Source organism: Mixophyes fleayi, chromosome 9 (assembly GCF_038048845.1).
Source record: "Mixophyes fleayi isolate aMixFle1 chromosome 9, aMixFle1.hap1, whole genome shotgun sequence".
Classification (NCBI taxonomy): domain Eukaryota; kingdom Metazoa; phylum Chordata; class Amphibia; order Anura; family Limnodynastidae; genus Mixophyes; species Mixophyes fleayi.
Window position 1 is genome coordinate 55,223,743 of NC_134410.1, and position 25,875 is coordinate 55,249,617.

Here is a 25,875-nt window from a genome sequence, read left to right on the forward strand (position 1 = left end):
AGACTGAACTTCTGAGATAAGGGGCATTTTGCACTCTCCCCTTGGCAGTTTTCTCCTTCTCTGTTCTTTTTCCCATTTGCATTCAGTCTGCTATTAAATTGCCCTTAGTCTCTCTTGGTCTGTGTGTGTCTATATTAGGGGATTTAGATTGTAAGCTCCAATGGGGCAGGGACTGAAGTGAATGAGTTCTCTGTGCACCACTGCGTAATTAGTGGCGCTATATAAATAAATAGATGATGATCCAGCAAACTCCATGTAAAATCATTGCACTTCTGGAAGTAGTGGCTACTCTGCTGTTTAATTTTCAATAATTATGTGCATCTAGTCTAAACAGGTGAAAGATTTTTAGCATTAAGTTGTTATAAAAGATGACTTTAACAGTGCCTTGCACGTTTTTAAATAGGACATAAATAGGCACCATTGAGGCACCATTAGTGAGATGTGTCCACAGAAGTTTTCTATACCTCGGGCTTCACACTTGCAAAACATATAGATGTGAACGTAAACAAATCAAGACTCCACACAAAAAAACATACACTACACTACTACACAGGACAGAGGTAAAGTACTTGACAAATAATATTCTAAGATGGGCACCTCTTTTGACATCAATTAATTAATAACATATTAATTAATAAAAAAAAATAATGAAGATATGGGAGCATGGGAGTCTAACATTCACTCTAGGTGAAATGGGTAATTTTGGGAGATATCTGAACCCCTATATGAATATATAGGTGACCCCTCTTTAAAAGTTGTGTCAAAATTAACACTGGTATTCAAAAGGATGCTACCTTGTTGTTGAGTGTATCCTTATCCCTGCATGTATACTTTTAATCTAGAAATACCATTCAATACACAACATATGCATATTTTGGACTTGCAACATCTTATTGTATGCCGCATGTATTAAATTAATTTAGTAGTTGTAGGTGAGAGGAAGGGGAGGAGAAGGTCAGTTCTCAGCTTAGAATGCTGATTCCATGTTTGTTAACTGTGGAGGTGTTTTAGGCCAGGAGGACAAGGCTATTTTTTTTTTTTTGCTGATCTGCCCATTTATGATTTGAAAAATGGTGTAATATGTGATAAGGGCACAGAATGAGAACAGTAAAAGGTATAGTGTTGCATATATTTGTGCTCTTAGAGTTCATAAAATTCAGTGATTGGTAACAATAAATGAAAGAAATCTTCATGGGTCAAGACTATTAAATTCACTCTTTTGCTACTGGTTAATCATTAAAGCTGAAAGACATTCAGAATACTGTAAAAAAAATATCTTTGTTAGGTATTACCAGCTAGGTACAATTCCTGCACAAAAAGTTTCAGTGGTTTTTCAGAGCAGAAACAGAGCCTGGAGTTTTGCACCTGCTTAGAGAACATATAAACTGAGATTTTCAGCAGGATGCCTAACATGCCTTGAGGTGCAAAAGTGCTCAGAGGGTTGATATGTAAACGTTAAGCTCTCCAGTAACTTTGCAATGTTATTTTAATAAGGGGATTAACCATAGAGACATAGGGCATTAAGACAGGCATACTGAGAGTATTGTGCATTGTTTTTGGATGGCACGTAAATTGGCTTTGCATACTACTGGAGTCAGCAAGGAATAGATCTCAAGATACATGTGGTGTCGACTATGGGTGTAGGTTCACTCTGCTGTACTAGACCAGACACTGCAGGATGCGTACAATACATATATGAAACATGAAATCTGAAATGAATACACAAAAAAAAATAATAATAATGTTACATGTCAATAATATAGTCATTTATGATTAGAAAAATGATATCTTTTTTTCCATTGAAAAACATTTATTAGACTGTCCTTAATGTCTTCTGTACATAAAATATTTTTGTACAGTTGCTCCTGATTGCAGACACTTGTTATATCATGCATATGATACTGGCTTAGGACTTCAGCTAGACCCTTAGATGGTACAAGAGATATGGCAGAAAAACAAGGAACTTTTACACACACAGAGCTTCATTCCGACGTGGCTGCATTCGCTTGAGTTTGGCATGCCCACATTGTGCATTGAGAATGGGCACATGTCCCTTCTACGCCCCATTCACTCCCCAAAATCGTAGACTGTCGTAACTGTCATTTGCGTTGGCATACGCAGCAGACTTGTTTTCGTTGGCGGCCGAATGTCCTCATTCTGGGCATGCGCAGAGAGGAATTGCGAACGATATGCACAAAAAACAGATATACGTGCCTTAATGACCCTTAGGGCTAGATTTACTAAGCTGCGGGTTTGAAAAAGTGGGAATGTTGCCTATAGTAACCAATCAGATTCTAGCTTTCATTTATTTAGTACCTTCTACAAAATGATAGCTAGAATCTGATTGGTTGCTATAGGCAACATCCCCACATTTTCAAACCCGCAGCTTAGTAAATCTAGCTCTTAGTGTTTACACATGTTTCAGTATACCGCTGAAAACCTGTTTGAAAAAATAAGCGATATCATTGCAACAAGGCTTATCCCGTTTGGACTCTCCTGAGGATATGTAATTAATGATAACACCACCAATATTGTGAGACCATTACAGCAGGCTGAAAACCATCACATTCCCTGTTTTGTTCACACAATCTACTTGGTAGTACAGAGCTTTTTGAAAAAACGACAGGGATGTGCAGGAGATGCTGTCTGTGGCCAGAAAAAATTCAGGACATTTTCGGCATTCTATAACAGCATGTAGGAAATTGCAGCAGCTGCAAGAACAATTTATTTTTCCCTGCCTCCATCTGAAGATAGAGGTGGTAACAAGGTGGAATTCCACACTTTATATGTTTGTGAGGACGGAGGATCAGCGAAAAGCCATCCACGCTTACTCCAGAAGCCATGACATTGGGAGAGGAGAGGGAATGTATTTTAGTCAAACGCAGTGGAGAATAATTTCCATGTTGTGCAAGGTGCTGAAACGATCTGAAGTAGTTACCTATGAAGTGAGTTCAGACACTGATAACTTGAGCAAAGTGATTCCCTTAATTTGACTTTTTGGCACCTTAATAAATTGGTGGTGGAGATGAAACAAAGAAAGTACACTAAGTATGTCGGACTTGTAGAGAAAGTATTTTAATCGCTTCACCAGGATCGGAGATATCAACTTCTGGAAATCGTATCACTACATTTTGGTGACTATGCTTGATCCTAGGTTTAAGAGCAATGTCTTCTGTTTATTTCTCACTGTCCCAGATCACAAGAGATGCAATGAGCTCCAGGTGAGCAAGTTGACAGCTAAAGTAGTGCCTGAGAGGTCGGCTTCCTCTCCTTCAGTTCCTCAGGCTACCGCTGCTAGGAAAAAACTTAGCTTTTCTAAGAGACCCAAAGATGATGCAGATGATTCAGCAGAATATTTTGACATTTGGTCTGGTCTAAAAGAATTGAGCAAAAATCGTGACAGCTCTTTCGCAAAATGAATTTCAAATTCTACAAGGAAGGCATTTACTGACATTTAGGTCAAAGTACGGAGACTTCTGTAATGGTGGATTCCAGTGGGGATGAATTAATATTGTGTGAGGATGATGTACACACTGATGAGGGTGAGGATGAGGCTGAAGATGATGACAACAACATCTTGCCACTGTTGAGTTCATTGACAGCACTTTTACCTTAGCTTACTTAAGCCCATTGTTACCTTGTTTTGTGGGGGGCCCAAACAAACCAAGCACCTCAGCCACAAAAGTGACACTCCTTGTGGCTGAAGTGCTTGGTTTGTTAAAGTGTACTTGTCCTTTTTAAGATCCATTATAAGGGTGGGTGGGATGATCCCAAGGACAATTTCATCTTGCACCACCTTTTCTTTCAGCAATCACTGTGTGCCAATGTTACCTACATGTGCTTTAAGTGCTGAAGTTTGTTTTCAATCATCCTTTTAATTGTTTCTCTCTCGTACGTGTGACCACAAATTTTATTTTTTACCGGGTACACCATCTATATATTGGTTTAAATCTCTGATCAATGCAGCGTATTCCAAGATCACGGATCCCATGTTTCCTACATGTTCCGTGTCACAGTCTGTCTGAAGCAGATGTAATGCCACTCCAGTTGTAATATCCATTCCTCTGTCTATATAAGTTTGGCAGTTCTTCAGAGATGAGAGTGACTATCCAGAGTGGAAAAGGAGATTAAAGATGCTGCACGAGCAGACATGGTTTAATAATGTAGAGTTCATTGACAGCACTGTTGGGCTTAAGGCAGCTAAACTTGTTTTGTGGGGGCCCAAACAAACCAAGCACTTCAGCCACAAAAGTGGCACTGCTTGTCGCTGGAGTGCTTGCTTTGTTTAAATGTACATGTCCTTTTCAATCTCTTACATAAGGGTGGGTGGGAGGGCCCAAGGGCAATTCCATCTTGCACCACTTTTCTTTTCTGCCACTGCTGTGTGGAAATGTTTGCTAGGTGTGCTAAGAACTTCTTTGTGTTTGTGTCGTTGCTCTGTCGCTTAGCATCCAGCTAGGTCACTGCAGTCTTTGTCCGAAAATGGATGAATTTAATATTGTGACCTGTGAGGTGGTCAAAATTGACTGGAAATGACTGGAAATTAGTGTTATTGAGGTTCATAATAATGTAAGAACCAAAATACAGATTCAAAACCAAAAGCAAAACACGAGAGGGCGGTTTTGTCAAAACCAAAACACGAACTTAATCCAGATTCAAAACCAAAACAAAGGGGTCAGTGAACATCTCTAATAAAAAGTGTAATGGTTTTAAAGGATACATTTAGCTAGCTATAGATTTTACTCCAGCATTTATGCTCTATCAACTTCTGTATTTGTTCATTAGTAAATGAGACAAAACACCTTTTCTCTTGTTTTTGCTTAGAGGTTAATCTTGCCAAGATGCTTTTAATTATTTTGCTTCCTGAGGATCCTCTTCTTCAATTGCATTTCAACTCATTGGAAGTCCTCTGTATAGCAAAGAAATCCTCCATTGTATAGCGATGACAGAGAGTATTCAGCTTTCTCTTCTAAAGTTTATTCTTATTGATTTTGAAAACAGATTGCTCCAAGTTTGCCAAACATTGACAGTTAAATAATTTGCAATGGCTCTAAAAGAAAAAAATGGAAATGTATTTAATAGACTCCTGAATGCTGTATTAAAAGCTATAGTCCATGTCAAGTGTATACATCTTAATCCAGACATGTTTTGTTTCAATATCCTTGAGAAGAATAGAGTAAAATGCTTTCACGACTTATGTTTTTTTTCAAATGAATGCCATGTATAGATTTCTTTTGATTGAAATCTAAGATAGACATTTTTAACATACTTGAAAATAATGACAATGCATTTCAACAATCCAGCCTTTTTTCCCATAAAATAAGTATGACTGATGAACATAAAACCTTGTCACATTTATATGACATGAATTTCTCATTAGTATATATTGATTAACCCCTTTTTCTCAATGCGATGTCCTTTCACTTGCAATATGCTGTAGATTGTAGACATTTTAATTTGGGTGAAACTTTGGTTTTAATCCAGGTGCATTAAACACATTCATTCATATCAGCAGTATTATAATTCATGCTAATTGTGGTAACTTGATTCTTGCCTGTTTTATTCTATAATAAACAAAAGGTAGGAGACAAAAAGTGTGCCTGCTCTTTCAACTAAAATCCCAATCCTGGAAAGCACAAGGGCTTTTTCTGCCTGTCCTAGTGCCATTCTTGGTTAGGATAAAGGGGTATAGCAGCGATGACAAATGTCAATGCCAATGAATCTGTATGTGATAGTGATGTAGTCTATAAGACCCATGCCTATTGTTACTGTTATTATTATTATAGTATGTATGAGGGGGGTGTATAGTGAGGCTAATGTCAGAATGACAACTTAATTGGATTCCATGTCATATTCTGACCCTTTGTGGACGGAACAAAATTTCCCATTCCACCCACTGCATACTTTACTATATACACGACTAATTGGACAATTCAGAACTGATTGGAAAGCAAATAATATGTTTTCCCACTTTTCAAGTTGATTGAAACTCTTAGAGAGTCTAAATAAAAGAAGGTAGACACTGTGGCTCAACCCTCCATCAAACCAATGGGGTAGGTAAACTAAAACTCCAGACTCTCACAGCACAAGGCAGGACTTGTAATACTATGCCTCCATTATGGTGGTATGTGGGTTTGCTTGTCCAAACTTCACACTAGGGATTTAGAGATAAAGATAGCAATTTTCTTTTTATGAGTATATGTTGCATGTCCCAGCAATGGACATGATCGATTTCAGGACGGCTTTGTAAATAAGGGTTTTAATTGTATTACATTGCAATTTAACTGTATGGTAGTTTAGTATAAGGACACAAAAAGATGGCAGTCATGCTTCTATGTGTGCCTACCATTATTTCTCTAGGCTTTCAATAGCAAGTAATGGGTGATGGACTGATTGATTTGGCTCTTTGCCTCTTGTTTGCTGGAACACATCCTTCACTTGAACAATGTGTTCTCAATACGTGCTTACAGTTTCAATATAAGTAATAATGCTGATGACATCATAATAACTTTTCCAGTACAAGAAAGGAAGGGCCAAGGGGGTATTGGCTCCTGTTAGCATATTATAATGACAGTCCACACTGCTGCGTATTGGAAACATTTGTTTAAAAGTACAGTATACATTTTTGAAGCAATACTGGTTACTTTGTCAATTTAACAAACATGTATTTGAATGAATGCCCCATAGATAATTAAATGTTTGCTGAACGGTGAGCCTGAGTCTATTTCTTGACTTGAACTATATATAAATTTACTTAAGTGCAATAGGAACTGATTTGAAATCAGAGGAGTGTCAAGTATTTTGAGTCTTAACACTTACATATGTATATGCCCTAATTGTTCATACATTATTCATCTTAAAAAAATATGGCATATGCTTAGACTTCTATAAAACTTGTCAATCATTGTCTGAGTTTATTCTACCTCATAGCATAAAATGACAAAGTTGTCAGTGATTATGCAGCAAAAGTTATATGTTTTATCTAGTAAATAGTGTACTCCCAGAAGGAGATACCATACAGAACAATACAGTAAAATAATTATTTTCATTGTAAAGGAAGCACATATGTTTTACGTGCATAGCCACAGGCAGTTACTAACTATTAGAATCACATAAATACTTTCCCTGATGTCTCTTGTGTTTTTATCTAAGTCCGTATTTTGTTAATTTATTATTCTCAATTTTAATGAACCATTGTTCTCCTTTTTAAAAGTTTAGTAAATGTAATAAATGGCAGAATTTTCTATTGAAAAGTAAAACTTTCTGCTTCAGATCCAGAGGCACAAAGTGAATATTTCACAGTGATAACATTTTACTGACATCACAAAAACTGGTTTTGCATCATTTAAATTTTGCATCAAGAATTCCTCTGCAAATCATGAGACTTGTACAAGTGAAGATTGAAAGTATTAAATAGTGCAAGCCTATGGATGTTAATTGAGTTGCTATTTATTCTTTGTTTGCAGTCTATTAGCTGGGGCTGAATAAATATTTGCAATGGTGCATTGAAACAGCTTAGCAGATGTAGAGTTACAAAATAAAACATCCTGAGGATCTATTCTACGATTAAATGTTTCCTCCCTTTATAAATGGTAATGCTTAAAGTTCCTAGCAATTTTTGCAGTCAAAAGGAAACCAGAAAGATACAAATTGTTGTCATGTAAATATGTATGGTCCCTTGATCAAGCTATAGGCAGAGCATATTTGTAGTCACTCACATCAACCTTGGTTAGTACAATGGGCACCGCCATGGGAATCTAATAGGACACTAAACACTAAGATTTATTTATTTACGATTGACTGTGCAGGAGCCGTACAAGTTACACAGTTTTGTGCCAGCATTTGCGGAATTGTGAAGAATTATGTGACCCATGAGTGTGCATCTGCGAGATGTTTACAGTCTTGCACAAACTTGGCAGCATAATGAATAAGACGCTAGGAGCCCGAGATACCATGGTGAAACTCCCTCCAATTGTGATAGATTGCATTGATTAGTTACATTACAATGTAATCGTTCCCGTGATCATAATGTTAGCAAAATTTGTATGTTAAGCAAATGAATGAAATAGCAAATTAAATGGTCTGAGATACATCTGCACACCTGCATTTTCAGGTCTTAATTTTGAGTTGCATGCGTCTTAAGATACAAAAAACCTGTCACGCCTTTCACTAGGAATATCACTGACTGGTATTAGCACAACTAAACTGAGAGGCGCGGAGTCTAACGCACCACCGGTGTTCGCCAGGGACCCCTGCAAGGAGGTTTGGACTTTGCTGCGTGTGATGCACACGTCACGGTTCTCCCAGATAGTTACCAGTGCAGTGAATGGAGAGTAGTCAAACAGGCCGAGTCGAAACCAGAGGAGCACAGTACAACAGAGAGAAGGCAAATCGTAGTCAGGAACAGTCCAAGGGTCAAAACCAGTGCGGGCAGCGAAGAACAAGTGATGACCCTGAAGAGAAGTCAAACAATAGCCAAGGAGTCAATACACAGGAGTAACACAGGAACAACCATGCTGGAGCTGGAAGAACCAATACTCTGGCACTAAACATGTGTCAGAGGCTGCCTTATATACCCTAATGTAACTCCTGAATGGGTTAGGGAGATTTAGGCGGTTTAGACATGCTGGCTGCAGACAGGTGAGCAGAGATAGAGTTCTGCTACTAGGCAACAGGACGTGGATTACGGAGAGAAGGTGTCTGTCTACGGTGCCTGTGGAGAGCGCGGAGACTGCACCTGACAAAACCTTAAAGCTGGCAAATAGATGCACCTGCAGCAAATTTGCATCAATCCTCATCATCACCATCAACTCCAAGACCTGCATTTAGTATTATATAGGAGTGAAATTTATGTCTTAAAACAAATGTATTTCAAGATCCAAGTCCAAGTCTGCTCATCTCTACTACACAAGGCACTGCAGGATACGTCACATAATTATGTGGATATAAATTCTCAAAAGAACGCACAGGAAAAAAAACTTCAATTAATGTCATCTGTTAATAATATTGGCAATAATAATAAAACAGTTTAAACAAAAAAGTGTTTTTTTTTTTACTTTATTTTACCCCATAAAATACATTTATTAGGACATTCTTTATGTCTACTTATTATAAAATACATTTTTACAGTTGCTCCTGATTGCATACACATACGCGACTGTCATCACTAGTTATCAGGACTTAGACTAGCCCTGTAGCTGGAGCAAGAGATACGACAGAAAAACAAGTACCTTTGAGATGACCAAAGCTTGAATTGGACGTGGCTGTGTGTGCTCGAGTTTGGCATGCCCTTACTGTACATTAGCTACGGGCAAATGCCCCGTCCTTGTTCTGTTCCATCCCAGAAATCATAGGCTATAGTAAGTGTCCTTTGTGTATGAGGATGAATAGACCATTGCTGCATTTAGTTGCATATGATCTGGTTCTGGGCATGCACAGATTAAATTTGCAGATTATACGCACAAATTCGGCAATTACATTCTTTGGTGAATCAGTCCCTGAGAGTGTAAAAGTGTCATAAAGGTGATATCATTGTGACTGTTAACTTAACAAATTTGCCCAGAATCAGCAATTTTCAACACAGCATATCTGTAAGGCTATTTGTCCTTATTCCTGTGTGGTCGTTTTATACATCTGATAACAGGTGAGTAAAAGGAACATGTAGCGGATTTAGTGAGGGTGGCAGATGGGTCAAAGCCATAATTAGACAAGTTGTGCCCTGTGCGAGAGAGAACATTTAAAACCACAAACATAAGAGTTCTAAAACCATAGGTTAGTGTTATGACCACCAGAGCGTAATAAACTTGTCGAACTAGCGGAAGAGGTCTTCACCTATAGCAGCCGCCTTTCCCGTAGAGACTGGTTATGCTCACAGGTACTTGGATGCCCCCAGGTCTTATACTCAGTGTAGTACAAGTTTATGGTCACACAGCAGCTCACAGGAGTGAAAGGTAATACACGGAGTAGGGACAGGCCAGAGGTCTGCTGTCTGGAACACAGATGGTAATGTCTGAGAGGGATGCGGATAGGTTTTTTGAATTCTGATTTGATTAAAGCCCTGAAAGTCAATGCAAGGCCTCAATCCACCATCTTTTTTTGATATAAACATCCGGCTCATACTGGGGACTTTGAAGATCTAATAAAACCTTTTTCCAGATTTTCCTCTACATACTTTTGCATGGCCTTGGTCTCTGGACCAGAGAGTGAATACAACCTCCCTTTGGGTAATCTAGAACCTGGAATCAAATCAATGGCACAATCAAAATCCCGATGTGGAAGCAGAGAGTCAGCTGCTTTTTTTAGAGCACACATCCTGGAATTCATGGTACTGAGGAGGGAGCCGCTCAGACAGAGGTTGCAGAATCCGGAGGGGCAAGGTCAAACAAGACTGCAAACAATGGGAACTCCATTGAGTAATCTCCTCTGCAGCCCAATCCACTACAGGGTTCTGGAGGGAGAGCCAAGGATGGCCTAATATTAACGGAACAGATGGACAATTAATGAGGTAGAAAGACAGGGTTTCTGAGTGAAGAGCACCCACAGTTAACTGCAGCAGGGGAGTTTCATAAACAATTTTGCTGTCAGGCAATGGACCTGCATCCAGGTCACAGACAGTGATAGCAGAGTCAAGCTTCACAGAAGGGATCCCGGAAGAATGAGCAAATCCGATGTTCCGAAAGTTGCCAGCGGCACCACTATCTACAAAAGCTGAGACAGCCACAGAACAAGCACCGTGGGTGATGCATGAAGGAACTACGACTGCATTTTTGGAGGAGATGATTTGCAGACCTTGGCGAACTTCCTCCTTATTCCCTAGGCTTGCTCTTTTCCAGATTTGTTAGGACAGGAGCTGGAAAATTGACCCTTGATGCCACAGTAGAGACAAATGCCTTGGGTCCGTCTTCTATTCTTTTCTTTAGAAGAAAAACAGTATGCTCCTAATTGCATGAGCTCTTCAGTGTCCATTGATGCAGGAACAAACGCAGGTGAAAAAGATGGCACCTCTTTTTCCGCCTTCCTCTCCTTGATCCGTCTGTCAATTTTGATGGCGAGCTGCATCAGTGTCTCCAGAGATGTTGGAGAAGGGTACTGCACAAGAGCGTCCTTGATCTGTTCTGACAACCCTAAGCAAAATTGGCTACGTAGCGCTGGATAATTCCATTCGCTGTCAGTAGACCATCGCCTAAATTCAGCACAATACTCCTCAGCAGAGCGCCGGCCTTTCTTCAAGGCCCTCAAATGAGCCTCAGCCAAGGCCAGTTGATCTGGATAATCATAAAGCAGTCCCAAGGCGTTAAAGAAAGCATCCACTGACTGCAAAGTTGGACTTGCTAGAGCCAAACTAAAGTCCCATGACTGTGGATCACCCTGGAGGAGGGAAATGATGATACCAACCCTTTGCTGTTGAAAGCCGTAAGACCGAGGTCTCAGGCGGAAGTAAAGCTTACAGGTCTCTTTGAAATTCCAGTACAGAGCTCTGTCCTCAGAAAACCTGTCTGGCAAATTTAATTTAGGTTCTGCCACATGTGGCAGAGTGACTTGTGAAGTTCTGGAAGCTTATTCCTGTGCAGATAACTGATGCGATAATCACTGAACCTTCTGAGACAGAGTCTGAATTTGACCAGCCAGAACTTGGGCTGGAGTTGGACTGGTTCCACTCTCGTCCATCTAATCGAGTTCCTCCTTTTAATTTTGGGCCAGTTATAATGTTAGGCTGCCGTTCTCGTAATAAACTTACAGAACTAGCGGTAGAGGTCTTCGCCTATAGCAGCTACCTTTCCCATAGAGCTTGATGTGCTCACAGGTACTCAGATGCCCCCAGGTCTTAACTCTATTGTAGTGTAAGTTTATTAACAAAACCGCAGTGGCAGGGCCGGAGGAGGCAATTCAGAGAATAACGGATGGTCAGACGTAAGCCAAGGCCAGGGGTCCGAAGCAAGCAGAGTAGTCAAAGACAGGCCAATAGGTCAGAGCTGGCAGCAAGCAGAGATATCCAAATAACAAGCAGAGGTCAGGGCAATCAGAGTTCAAGCAGGTCCAAAACAAAGCCAAGGTCAACAACAGGAGATCTATCAGTAGTAGGCAACTCAGCACACAGCACACAGCAGGTCAGCAATCCACAGGGAGTTAAACGCTATAACCGGCAGGGAGGCTAAGCCCTCCCTGCCTTAAATACTAAATGCAGTCAATCAGAGACAGGGACAAGTATGACCTAACCAGCCACCAGGCGCTGCTTAATAAATGTAGTAATGCCTTCCTTAGCCCGCAGGCTTGATGATAATTAAAACGCACGTGCCCAGCTGCCCTGTGTTGCCGGGACGCGGCGAACTGACATATTGGCATCCGGCCGTTGCCCTAGCAACGGTCGGGCCGGAAACCGGAAGTGAAGGGACACCGGGGGCAGGAGAATGTCACCGTCGCGGCTCATAACAATAAGCCATGATTATTCCACTAAAACACATTTTTATTATTATTTTTTTAACTGAACCAGATGTAAAAGATTTGTAAATTGACTATAACTATAACTATATAGCGTGGAGCCTATTATTGCAAATGTTCTTTCTGATCAAACTGTTTTTAGAAATCTTTTCTTTCTGTTCTAAACAAATATTAATTTTATTTTCAATGCATCTATTGTATCAGCCCGCACCACTTCCCTTGCAGCATATTGCATATATTCACTGCTAATAATGTAAAATCCCTGTATTGTGATTCTGTCGTCTTATGCATTTGTAAAGATTAATGGCAAGGTTATCAGAGAGATCTTTTTATTTAACTTTAAAGGCTAATTGTACTTAAAAAGAAATTTCACAATTTGCTTATATGAATGATGAGGGTCCCTTCCCATGAGCCTCCGTGTTCAGATGATGAACCAATATGCACAGCCACAATTGTAAATATGTTTAAAAGTAAGTTACCGAGATGGTTTTTGAAATAAATTGGTTATGCTTGGTGGGCTGAAGAGGTGGAATTACATGAAGCAGAGGAAGGTGATACTAAGTGCAGAACTTTGACATTCAGGTAAGAAGGGATGAGAAATTAATTTTAAAATCCACTACTTTATAAGTGATATTAACATTTAATATGTTTGAAATGTTAGATATCTCTTGCCATAAACATTTGTAAATATTGTAAAAATATTTAAAGAGACCCACTCACCAAGACGTATTACTGCATTGTATGTAACGCATAGTGCTTTCCATATGCTAAAGACTTTGGGATATATTTACTCAACTGCGGGTTTGAAAAAGTGGAGCAATCAGATTCTAGCTGTCATTTTGTAGAATGTACTAATGAAGCATAGTGGCTTAGTGGTTAGCACTTCTGCCTTATGAGTTCAATTCCCCACCATGGCCTTATCTGTGAGGAGTTTGTATGGTCTCACTGTGTTTGCGTGGGTTTCCACCGGGTGCTCTGGTTTCCTCCCACACTCCAAAAACATACTGGTAGGTTAATTGGCTGCTAGCAAATTGACCCTAGTCTGTGTGTCTGTCTGTCTGTCTGTCTGTCTGTCTGTCTGTCTGTGTGTCTGTCTGTCTGTCTGTGTGTGTGTGTGTGTGTTAGGGAATTTATACTGTAAGCCCCAATAAGCAGGGACTGATGTGAGTGAGTTCTCTGTACAGCGCTGCAGAATTAGTGGCGCTATATAAATTAATGGTGATGATAATGATGAATGATAGCTAGAATCTGATTGGTTGCTATAGGCAGCATCTCCACTTTTTCAAACCCGCAGTTTAGTAAACATACCTCTTAGACTACATTTCTGAGATAAGGGGCATTTTGCACTCTCCCCTTGGCAGTTTTGTCCTTCTCTGTCCTTTTTCCCATTTGCATTCACTGGAAAGTACACAAAGCAGGGCATCAACAAAACTAGTGCTTAGGAGAATGGTAGAATAAAGAATAAGAGTCTAGTGCATGTTTGGAATTATCAGGTGAATCTGAGAAATGGCATAGCAGAAGTAAATACAATTCAGGATTTAATGTTAATTTAATGAATTTTAGTAGTGGATTTTAAGTTTTGGGTTTTCTTAAACCCTTGCCAGTAAGGAATTTTATACACAAAATGCAGTAGCTATTAAGCATATCATTGTATACAGTTTAAATTATTCCTACTAAAAAATAGTTTTAAGCGTAAGCAAAAAAAATGATCATGCATTTAATATGTTGTATAAAAAATGGTATTTAGAACACTTTCTGTAATGGAGTTATAACAATGATATATGTTTTGAAGAATTCTGGGGTTCCTGGCTTTATTTGGATAAAGAAATTGCAAAACATGTCTCTTGGCTATTATAAAAATTTATCAAATTGCAACCTAATTGTAAGGCAACATGAAAGCTAAATTAGCTCTGTTGGAATCTATAAATGTGTACAGTGTTTTTCAGACATTTAACCAGCCTAACGGGTCAAATTATTATTTTACCACTAGGAGCAGAACATAGTGCTTCTAATTTCATACTAGTAATCCAGTTAGTAGCTCGTGCAGGGAATTATATTTCTATTTTTTATTTTTTATATTTTACTTATTGTTATTCTGTGTAAAAATCATGCAGCTAGGGGTACTCTTTTTGGGCCTATTGTAATACAACTACTATGACCTTTCATCTGGTTTTGAATGCTAAGAAATTGAGATATGGCATGCTGCACAAATCAGGAAAGGAAAGAAAGGGGAAGGGAGGAAATTACATGACCACAGAGGTCTCCGTACACCCAGGCCAACCAAATGACTAAAGCATTAGGTGTAAGGGCTAATAGACACACTATTATAATAATGTCCGGGAGACTCCCGAATTTTTGGGAGTTCTCCCGAACTCCCGAGAGAGCAGGCAAAAATCCCGGATCCAGTTGTCCCCAGTGTTCAAGACGGGGCCACGATTGGGCGTTTCTCCCCGTCCTCTGCTGTGATTGGCTAGATTTGCCTAAGATTGACAGGGGCGGAGCCTAACAGCGCACCACGCATGGCCACGCACCCCTCGACGGACCTCCTCTTGGACAGCTGCCTTCAAAAGTAGGTAAGTATGTACTATTATAGATAGGATACTGGAGGGGATATATTTGCAACATAGACCATTCGATTCCACATTTAACACCTGGGGGTAAATGTATCATACCCCAGTTTCTTCAACTCGTGGGAGTTGAAGAAACCGGGGTATGATACATTTACCCCCTGAAGTTTTATTATTATTATTATTATTATAAGATGATTTATTTGTTATATATATATAAATGAATGCCTGATGTGCATTGTTAACCAGTTTAGTAGTATTTTTGTTTCTTTTCGAATAATACACGAAAAATAAATTATTAATAAATAAAAAGCAAGTGCTTTTCAGTCACTGTAAAAATATAGGCCTATGATATTGATTGACTCACACTTTGATTTGATCGTTTTTATATATTTCTTACCATGCTCTTTGGAAGCTTCCAGACAAAATCCAATACGCAGCTTTGGATAATGCTTATAACCGCAGTAACAGCTATGGGATATACAATACTTTTCTAAAATGGCACAATAACTGGCTTGATTATTTAATGTTTGTTTATTGTCGATATGGGTTATGGGTGTATCTTTCCTGAAGGCTGATGACTGCAAATGGATTGAACAGCTGGCGTGCCCTACTATCGGGAGGTCAGAGAACAGAAAGCATAATATAGAACATTTACATGCTTTTCATAATATGGAAAGCACTAAAGCAAAAATAAATGCCACGATAACATTTTCATTACAGAGCAGAAACTTATAATGCTGCTTATTTCAGTAGGAGACAGATAAAGGGCTAAGAAAAATCTCTTCCTGTTAGCTGATAATGCAGCCTTAATTGGGAAGTGAAAATTGAGGTCATTAAATGTGCAGAAGCTGACATACTGTTAGTAACAACCATGCAAATCACAGCCGTCTCTTAAATATACAGCCAAGTTAAGGTTCCTTTCATACTGACTGGCAGATCGTCTTCACAAAACAGCAGGATATACAATCAGGTGAAATTTGTGTCAGCCTGAGCTTGTGCCTGAATCCTATGTTAGCAGCTCCAAAACAATACAGTGGAAATATAATATTACAGCTTCTATTTATTTAAGGATAATCCTACAAGATTATGATAAATTCAGAAACACTAGTGTATGACAGATGTGATTCTTGACATGAGCATTCTAAAAGGGAAACTAATATCTTACTCTGCACTTGAATAGATAGTTACAAGTTTAAAAATTAAAGAAACTTAAAAAAATGAAAGGAAAGAGTTCTTCTGCATTTTGCTTGTGTTTGTGAATCTGTAAAATAAGTACTGTGTACTAAAATGCGCTCAATCAGACTAGAGGAAACAATCAATTCACAAGGAAATAGTGACTTTGCTGAAGAATGAGGCATGGATTTTTAAACATGCATACAGGCAGCCAAATTTAAATTCAGGTACTGCATTGGCCATTCAGGTTCTACACTAACCAACCAGATCACACTGTGTACTGGTCACTATGCTCTCCCCACCACATTTGGAATGACCAATGACCTCACACATGTATAAAAGAAGAACATTAGCTGACTATACTCTCTATCCTCACAGATTAATGGAATTGATAGGATTTTGGATGTTTCACTCATGATAAATTAGTCAGACAATTTAGTCAAAAATTACTAAATTGGACAACTAAATTTGGGATAAATAATGGGTGCTTTCTTATACAAGGGCCTTTGTCAGCTATGTTTATTTTTCTTATCTGCCTTATGTGGCTATTTAATATTATTTCTGTAGGCTATTTTAAATTTATTCACCGTGCACAAATGTTATTGGATGCACAGTGAACAGTATGGGGCTGATTCATGAAGGCGCACAAAAATAATGCAATGTGCGTTTTTTTAAAAAGTGCATGTGAAACGGGTATTTGCATGTGTGGTACGTGTGGTCTTGAATATGGGTAGAGGTCTGCTCTGCTCTACTAAACAGACACTGCAGGATATGTTCAATACATATGAGGAATATAAACTCACAAAAGAACGCACAGAAAAAAAACAAAAAAACTATGCAATTATAGTCATCTATTAATAATATAATCATTAATGACAAAACTTTGGAAAATGTTGTTTTTTTTCCCCCATGAAAAACATTTCTTAGGATATAATTAATCTCTACTGTGCATAAAATAAATTTTTACAGTTGCTTCTGATTGCAGACACATGTTCTGGCTACATACTCAGCCGTCATCACTAGTAATCGGCAGTTAGACTACACCTGTAACTGAAGCGGCAATACGGCTATAAAACAAGTACCTTAGAGATGCTCAGAGCTTGAATCGGACACTACTCTGTGGGCTCAGCTCGACACACCCTTACTGTACATTGACTACAGGCATATGCTCCTTCCCCACCCCGTTCCCTCCTTGAAATTGTAGGCTTGCAAAAGTGTCCTTTGCGCTCACAGGTTACTTGAATGCTCTTGTGATCTGTAGCAGAGTAATTGTGCGCTTTATATGCAAAAAAAATGCCACTTACACTCCTTAATGAATCAGGCCCAATATGTTTCTTTTTATATTTTTACAATAAAGTTTTGTTTCTTTTTGAAGCTCAGAACTGTGAATTCTCACTGACTAAAACATAGATTCTGAGTTCCGTACTTCAATTCACAATATATTATTAGTTACAAAATGGCAAAATTCCTGCGGACAAATAATCTAATTTCAGCCATCTGTTTGGCGCTAAGCACCGAAGGGCCTAATTAATTTGTGATTTTCATATGTAAGCTGCTCTTTTCCTAAGAGGCAGATGTGCCATGCTATGTATTCCACACATGAAAAATTATTTGCAGACAAAGTTTTATAGGGAAAAGCAGATGCTGCAATTGCTGTTCACTGGTGGGTTAGCTCATACATTGTTATTCACTTAAGCAAAAGTTATACATTGTTTGCAATTATAGCATCCAACATACACTGTTTCATTAATAAGCAGTAATAGTCTCTGCAGCATTCACAGTAGAGGTACAGAGGGAAGAAAGGTGGATATTAAAGGGAAATATTCAGTGATATATAATGTATTATATATGTTTTGTATGTTTGTTCACAAAAATTTTATCTTTTTTTGTGAGATATATGCGAGTTATGGGTGGGGAAATAACCCCTTTGAATCTATTTTGCACACCTGAAGAAAGATGGAAGTTTAAGTCTGAGATTTTTTTTTTGCTACCTGTATATATATAAATTGTTGTTTGATGTGCATTGCTGACCAATTTAGTGCACTGTTATTGTTTATTTTCTAAAAATACATAGAGACAAATAATTAATAAAAGAGAATGCAAGTGGGAGATAGAATCACACAATGAGGGAAGGTTGAGTAAGGAGATGAAACAATACAGATGCATAGAATTAGTAGGTTAACAAAGAGTAGGTTAACAAAGATGCAATTTTTTGTGACTTGGCATACATGCTTCATGACTTATTACACTTACTGAGTGGCTTCATAGAGGGCTGCGGAAACATTCCTGCCATCTCTAAACTTCTATATGTCTCCTATATGAAGAGTAGATTGGTGACCTATTTGCATTTTTCAAACTGCAAAGAGAATCATTGGCCAGGAAAGAATGAAGTTAGGATAACAGGAGGAGGAGACAGAACATAGACTTAGAGAAGGAAGGGCATGGGGGACAGCCTAATACACATGGGAAACAATCACAACCATAGCACCTGCACATTATGAATAAAACTTTCCTTATGGAATGGGGCCAACCTCACTTCATTAAGGAGAGCAAAGCAAAAAAAAAGTAGTAGATCTTCTCCTTGACAAACCATTTTACAATGCAAGTTGTGCAAATTATTTTATTATTTTGCACTTAAGATAAATGCTGCCTGTTTCTTCATGTAGTACACAAATACTTGATAGCTTTATTTTTTTTACACTGAAATTTAAAGTTGATCTATGACATGACCTACCCCAACTATAAATCTGTACCCACATTTTAAAATTACCTCCACCTCCAATGCAACATAGTTTTGCCTTGGTGCAAATTTACTCCTTTTTTATGCTTTTCTCTCCTTAATGACTCGGGCCCTTCATCTTTATGCAATAGGCAATGTCTGCTGTCTACTTAGCACCTCATCATAGCTTACATCTACAAACAGTTTCCAGAGTCTCACCGTCTCCTTAAAGGAAGTTTAAATAAACAAACTTTTCTATGGTGGTAAAACATATTCACAGACTAAACACCATTTGATGGCCGATGTTCTTCTCTGAGTATGTTACCCATGGGTCATATACTGCCAAAATGTACAGTATGGAAGAATATGATTTAACTTTTCGTTAGCCATTTTAGTAGATTTTAGTAGAAATTTTCCTGATTGACTGTTCTTTTATCAGCTAGGAGGACGCTATGGGCCATTTGCATTTCTGGTTAATAATTTTACCTATGTACAAAAATTTACAGAAATAAATTCTGATACTTGAAATAAGACTTAGAACAATAAATGTCTGTTGAAAGATATAGCTATTGCTGCAATTTGGAAGACATGTTATGAGTATCTGGCATTCCATAGTAGCACCTGTATGCATAGAAACCCTAATTTCAATCCACAATTTGTTTCTATGGTTACAGATGTTTCTAAGGAGTGTCAGATATTCACATATCTGCCAAATGAGAGCAACATCCATGCCTTAGACTTCCATCTGCTCTTTTTTGGGTAAAAGTCCTATCACAAGTGTCAGGAGTTTTTATTCATGCAACCATAAGGTACAACATTGTCATTTGACCTTAGGACACTTGAAAAGTAATGATAATAAGGGTAGGTTGAAGCTGCTGTTGCTTTAAATGTCAAATTTACTCTAGTTTTTCAAAATGTCATTGCTTTAACTGCATAGAGCTATGGCTGGATATAGCATAAGACATGATAGGCTTGTGCCCAGGAGCATCAGAGACTGTACAACACACTAATCAAAATTTCATCAGCATATGGGGTGTGTTTGTGGTGGAGAAATGTCAAATTACTGAAGGTGACAATCTATTTGAGCAGGAGCTGAATTGTCTATAGGTCTATGTATATTCAAATTCATGGTGGGATCTGATTTTAAACTGTGTATTGTTCTCTGGCATTTTATTATTTTTTGGTAATCGTCAAAGATATTCAGTATGTCTAGATCCAGTATATCTAACTTACAAACCCAGTAGACAGGCACCGCAAACCATCTTGTTTTGCATTCGAGTGTATAGATGGTTCAACTAGCACAGTTCAAGAAGTAAACCTGCTTTCCATATAAGTGCACCTAGATGATATGGCATTTAACAAAATAGGAAGTATAATACAAGGAATCAGATGAAATGAGAAGTTAGAATACTCACAAGAGACTGACACACTCTTCATCCAAATTGCACAGTTTATATAGACAATTTCTTCTTACATGTAGCTTATTACATTGTTACACAGACAGTTACATTAATCAGGGTGGAGTACCTGCTAGCAGAGAGAAACTGTCACAAACAAACTTTTTAAACGTACATTTATTCCATATCTGCAGAGCCTTGCTGTGCAGAATATCAAACAACTTTTAAAAATATTAAAAGCAAAATAATATACAACAAATATTAATATAATCACATTTAATTCATCCATCTTCTAGTTTTCCCATCACATACGTTACAGAGGAGGCTTAAAAGTCTGAAAAAGTGAATTGTTTAAAATGTAAACATTACATCAAAGTAAATCTCCTAACGCTTTAGAACCACTCCTTCTATTATATTTAATATTTCCACTATTCTCCTTAAATACTGCTTGGCATATCTTTTTTTTAAAGCATAAAATAATCCTGAGAACAAGAAGACTACTTTTATTTTCCATCAATACATTTTTATTGAGAAGTGTTTGCAAGGGTATGGGGTACAGAACATAAGAAGGGAGTCAAACAATAAAAAGAGGGAAATGGGGAAGGAGAGGGGAGACAAGGGGAGGAAGGGGATGTAGTTGTTGTTCAATAAGTATTACAACACAACATAATCCACAGATAATAAAATTCAAAAGAAAAGAGGAGATATTGTCAGTCCTTTGTAGAGTAAACATGACATTGCCCAATGCAAAAGTATAAACCTTTCTAGTTACAGCACGAAAAAAACAATGATCTACTAAATATCCCGAGGGGAGTCAGATAAGGCTTGAGGCGAATGAGTAGGAGAGGGGAATGGGGTCCTCCAGATGCTCCAGCTCCTCCTGGGGCATACATGTGCCACTTAAACCACTTTATTGTGGGAGCCGAAGCGGAGTTAGAATAAGGCATGGAGATCGTCTCCATCTCAAAACTATGCTGGATTTTAGAGAGGATTCTAGGCAAGGTAGTGGGAGCAACAGCTTTCCAATTGTGAGCTGACACTGCTCTGGTCACTGTTAGGATATAACCAAGGAGATATCAGTCATGTTTAAGGACAGAGGTGGGATAAAGATGGAGTAGTGTTATGCCTGGACCCATCCAAAACAGTGGAAATTAAATAAAAAACCTCTTACCAAAGTGGGTGTCTGATGGGGCATGTCGAAAAGACGTGAAATATATCAGCTGTTTGGTCGCATTGACACCAGCATGATTTCATTTGGGAGGGCCACATAACCTGGCTGGGGTGAGGTATAATCTGTTATCCAGTTTAACTTGCATCTCTGTGTGATTAATACACCTTGATATCCAGTGCGATGTAGTATAAATAGTTTCTCACTGCTGGGGGGAAAGGTTAAGGTGGAGGTCAAACTCCCATTTAGTTTGGGATGGGGTCTTTGTGGGTACTATGAGAGATTGAAAATACTGATGCCAGAAAGTTATTCCTTTCTGTAAGCTCCAATGGGGCAGGGACTGATGTGAGTGAGTTCTCTGTACAGTGCTGCGGTATTAGTGGCACTATATAAATAAATAGTGATGATGATGATGATAGCAATGTCAAGCTCAACTACAGATTGGGTGGCAAGCAAGTAATGCATAGATAGACACAAGTTCACTGCGTAAGCATGAGCAAACAGCAAAGCACTCAAACAAATATCAGCATAGGAGCTCAACAAGTATGTATAGGGTAGAAGGACAGTGGACAAACACAAGACATAAGGAAGATAGGAAACTGCCCATGAGAGCTTATATTCTAGAGGGAAGGTAGATGAGAGACAGTAGAAGCAAATGGGACACAAGTGGAATGTGACGGGACTCAAGTGGAACTGTGTAAGAATAAGATATAACTTATATATGTATGCCAATCTTTTTCACTTTGCTGTACATACTAAGAAAAAAGAAAATACTATTATTAAGGAGATGTTTTGCTTTAATTATCAGTTGCCTTTCAAAGCATACAGATGAAGCCAAGTTTATTTCACATTGTCAGTATTAGTCCCATGTACACAGTTGGTATTTTGACATTTTAAATGGCACATTCATATGTGAAAACATAACACTAGCTGAACACAGCAGAGCAATGAATGATGGTTATGCAGAAATGCATGGTCAGTGAACACAGGTTTTTCAAACAACACATAATGGATCAATAATGACAACACAACTTAAAAGAAACTTCAATTAAGAGTTCAAGTGCAGACATGAGCTCAATGGAATCCAGAAGTATATGAATTAGCTATCAATAATAACAACAAGTCATGCATGCTGCACTACTGAGCCATCAGGCGTTTTCTTAAGAGGCTGTCCTATTTTGCGAAGGTATCAATAATTTATCTGCTGTGCTCACATAGTGCTGTGTTCATACATGGAAATGCCTTGTTGGCTAATATCGCTCATGTACAGAGGGCTTAACTCCCATTCAGTTATAATGTGACTTAACCCAATTAAATGTGAAAGAAACATGGCTAAATACATATATAGTATGTAAGTATGTATATAAATAAAGTAGCTTATCTAAAGACATCTTGGCCCTGGTGCAAACTATGATCTGGGACCCTCTTCAAATCTCACCATCACTACTACTACCACACACAAAACACATACTAACACAACAACTTTCCCTTTTCTTACTCATTTTCCCTACTCAATTTTATCATTTTTAATATATTTCGCCAAATAAAAAGGAATAAATGGATACTATTGATATATGTGTTTTTAAATATACTTAATAAAGTTTTGTAATTTTAATAGGGATTGTATCCTGTATCAATTGTGAACTATAGAGTGCCTCTATAACAAGAGAACTTCTTTTTCTTATCTTTATAAAAATATTTCCCTTTGCCTTTTGTCTGCCCCTCTGCCTGCCCTGATATAATGTTATCATTGAGTCACCAAGGACTTTGAACCTGGTAGCATTTGCTGCAACATCTACCCTTGCTGTAATTGTATAACACTGGGTAAACAATGAAGACGTTATGCTGTATCAAACATTGATTATACCAAGGAATTTTAGTCATTAATCCGATTCTGTGACTGCCTGTGGAATGCAATTTAACATGTATATGGCAGTGTATATCAATAAGAACATTTACTGAGTAAACAAATATGTTATAAGATTGAAAGAAAGCCATGCTACTATAATTATATAATCAGTCCTCCCATATAATGTCTGAAGATTGACGGAATGGTGAAAACTGTTCTGTGAAATATGCAGCTCATTGTGCATTTGGCCTCAAAAGTTTGCATGTTTCTCCAATGCAACTTAAGTGCTTTGCACAAAATGTCCTGTCATTTTTTTTTATTTCCACCAATTATATTTGGCTGGCTCAGATATTTCCCTTTTTTACACCAAACAGACCACAGAGCAGGAGGAATAGTCACTGCTGTTGTCCAAACTCTTATTTAAAGGCTAAAAAATCCAGAAAATGCGGAATGTGAATTTACAAATACAGCGTGAAATGTGATTCTGCGGCAGAACAAAAGCACAATTTTTGGATCATATCACTGACATTTTGCATCTAAACTTGATTTGCGTAAAAAAATAAGCAATTTTGCTCATACCAAAATATGACAAAGGTTTAGTTGTACTTTAATTTATATTAGAGAAGGAGAATTGCAGTACAGTAACTGATGGTTGTATAGTATTATCATTCCTTCATGACTGCATTGTCTACAACATATGTCAATCCATGTGTTCTCCTCTTAGATTGTATACCTTGGGGATAGCATGATTATTTCTAAACAATTTCAGTGTCCCAATTTCCCCTACACCTTGCTGTGTATAAACACCTTCAGGCAACACTGGCTGGAGCAGCAAATATCCATGTGTCAGAGCTGATTTCTTAAAAGGGAAGTTTACTTTGCAGAATAATCTCACAAAACATGTTTAGTCTAGTGACAGATTGTGGTACACCTGTAAGACAGAGTCTAGAGGAGATGGAACCACAGATGCTTTGGTATATTATTAATTAAATCTATAAATATATGGTATAAGCTTAATCGACCAAGCCAGTAAACAACCTGCTGTGTTTTGTTTGTTTTTTATTTAGAAATTACCAAATTAGTTTGTTTTTATTTAGTGGACTAAATTATTTATATGAAGAGCTAGAAGTTGGTTATGAAATAAATTAATACAATCTTAAAGTACCATTGAAATATGTAAGATCACCCTTTGTGTACATTATTATCTCGAAGTGTTATAGTGTATCTACCCATTCTTTGAAATACATAACAACTTTATTTTATCATATCACTTTATTTTATTTTAAAGTTGAATGTCATTTGAAATATTTGAGGTTTCCTCTGAATGCCAAAATACCTAAAAATATGATGAAGTTCAATGAGATGGAAGAATTTCCAAAAGAATTACTTTTTCCAGTGAAAATTAGATATATCAAACACCCATTCACATATGTAATGCAGCTTTCCACCTTCAGATGACTTTAATTTATTGACTTGGGCATGCTGACCTGCAAGTTGTACTAAATACATAGTATTATGCTTTTGGACTCCCTTCTTTATGTGTCAGATGTACCTTTATATCATCAAGCAGTGTTGTCTATTCAATTGCCCTTGGTTACAACATACCTCTGCTGTATTCTCTGCATTTAATACTATAGAACCCAGCTTTGTGCTGCATCACAAGCCAACAAACATAAACAACTGTCTCTGAGAATATAAAGACAAAATAGAAAAGGTTGAAAGAAAAAATGTAATATACTGAGTGAAAGTGGCACGGGAGCAGGTGCAAGCCAATAAATTTAAGTCACCTGAAGGTGGAAACCCACTTCACACCTAACTTTACAAGATAAAATGGAAAAAGTGTAAGATATAGTTTGCGTTACCTCATATTTTTTCTTTTGCATAGTAAGTTTAGCTAAAATGGACTAACATGGTCACATTGTTGTTTTTTTTAAAAAAATGTAATGGTGTTGTGGGAGTCGAACCCTCAAGGCCAGATATTGATGTTACTAATTGCACATCTGATAATTAAAAAGACAGATCCACTGAATGACATGCTGCGACCAAGCTTATTATTGCCATACAGTTTCATTGTACATGTGCAGATCTGCTTCCTATCAAACCAAATTATATTCATTGTTCTATCATATAATTATTTTTTTAAACCTCTCTTCGCAAAATTACTGACAATTGTACACCATTCATTTTGAAGAATAACTTAAGACACTGATTCAGATGGATTTTTTAAGAACGCTAGTTATTTCACAACCTTTATATTGCTAGACAACAGTCTTTGAAAACATAATGCTGATCAAAAAGTCTTTTCACCCAACACTTTTTTTTTTTGTATAAATGCATTTGGTTGCCTGAAAAAATATCTGCAAAACAATGGTGTCTCGTACAGTTGCTTAGTGCAAATGAGAAAGCTTTGCTTGACAGTAAACTGATAGAAAGGTCAGAAAAAGAGGCATCTCTAGTGGAATAAAAACATTAAGTCATTCGAACAAAGGTCACTTAGCTCTACTTGTATGAGCCTTTATCATCTATCTGACAAGGCCAACTAGATATTGATCATCTGAAGC

The 25,875-nt window shown here is 37.8% G+C and overlaps 1 protein-coding gene across 2 annotated transcripts in view; it reads left to right on the forward strand.

Moving 5' to 3' along the window:
* TENM1 (teneurin transmembrane protein 1) overlaps nt 1-25,875 on the forward strand; it is a 476,767-nt gene that overhangs the window by 70,988 nt on the left and 379,904 nt on the right. The window lies entirely within an intron of this gene.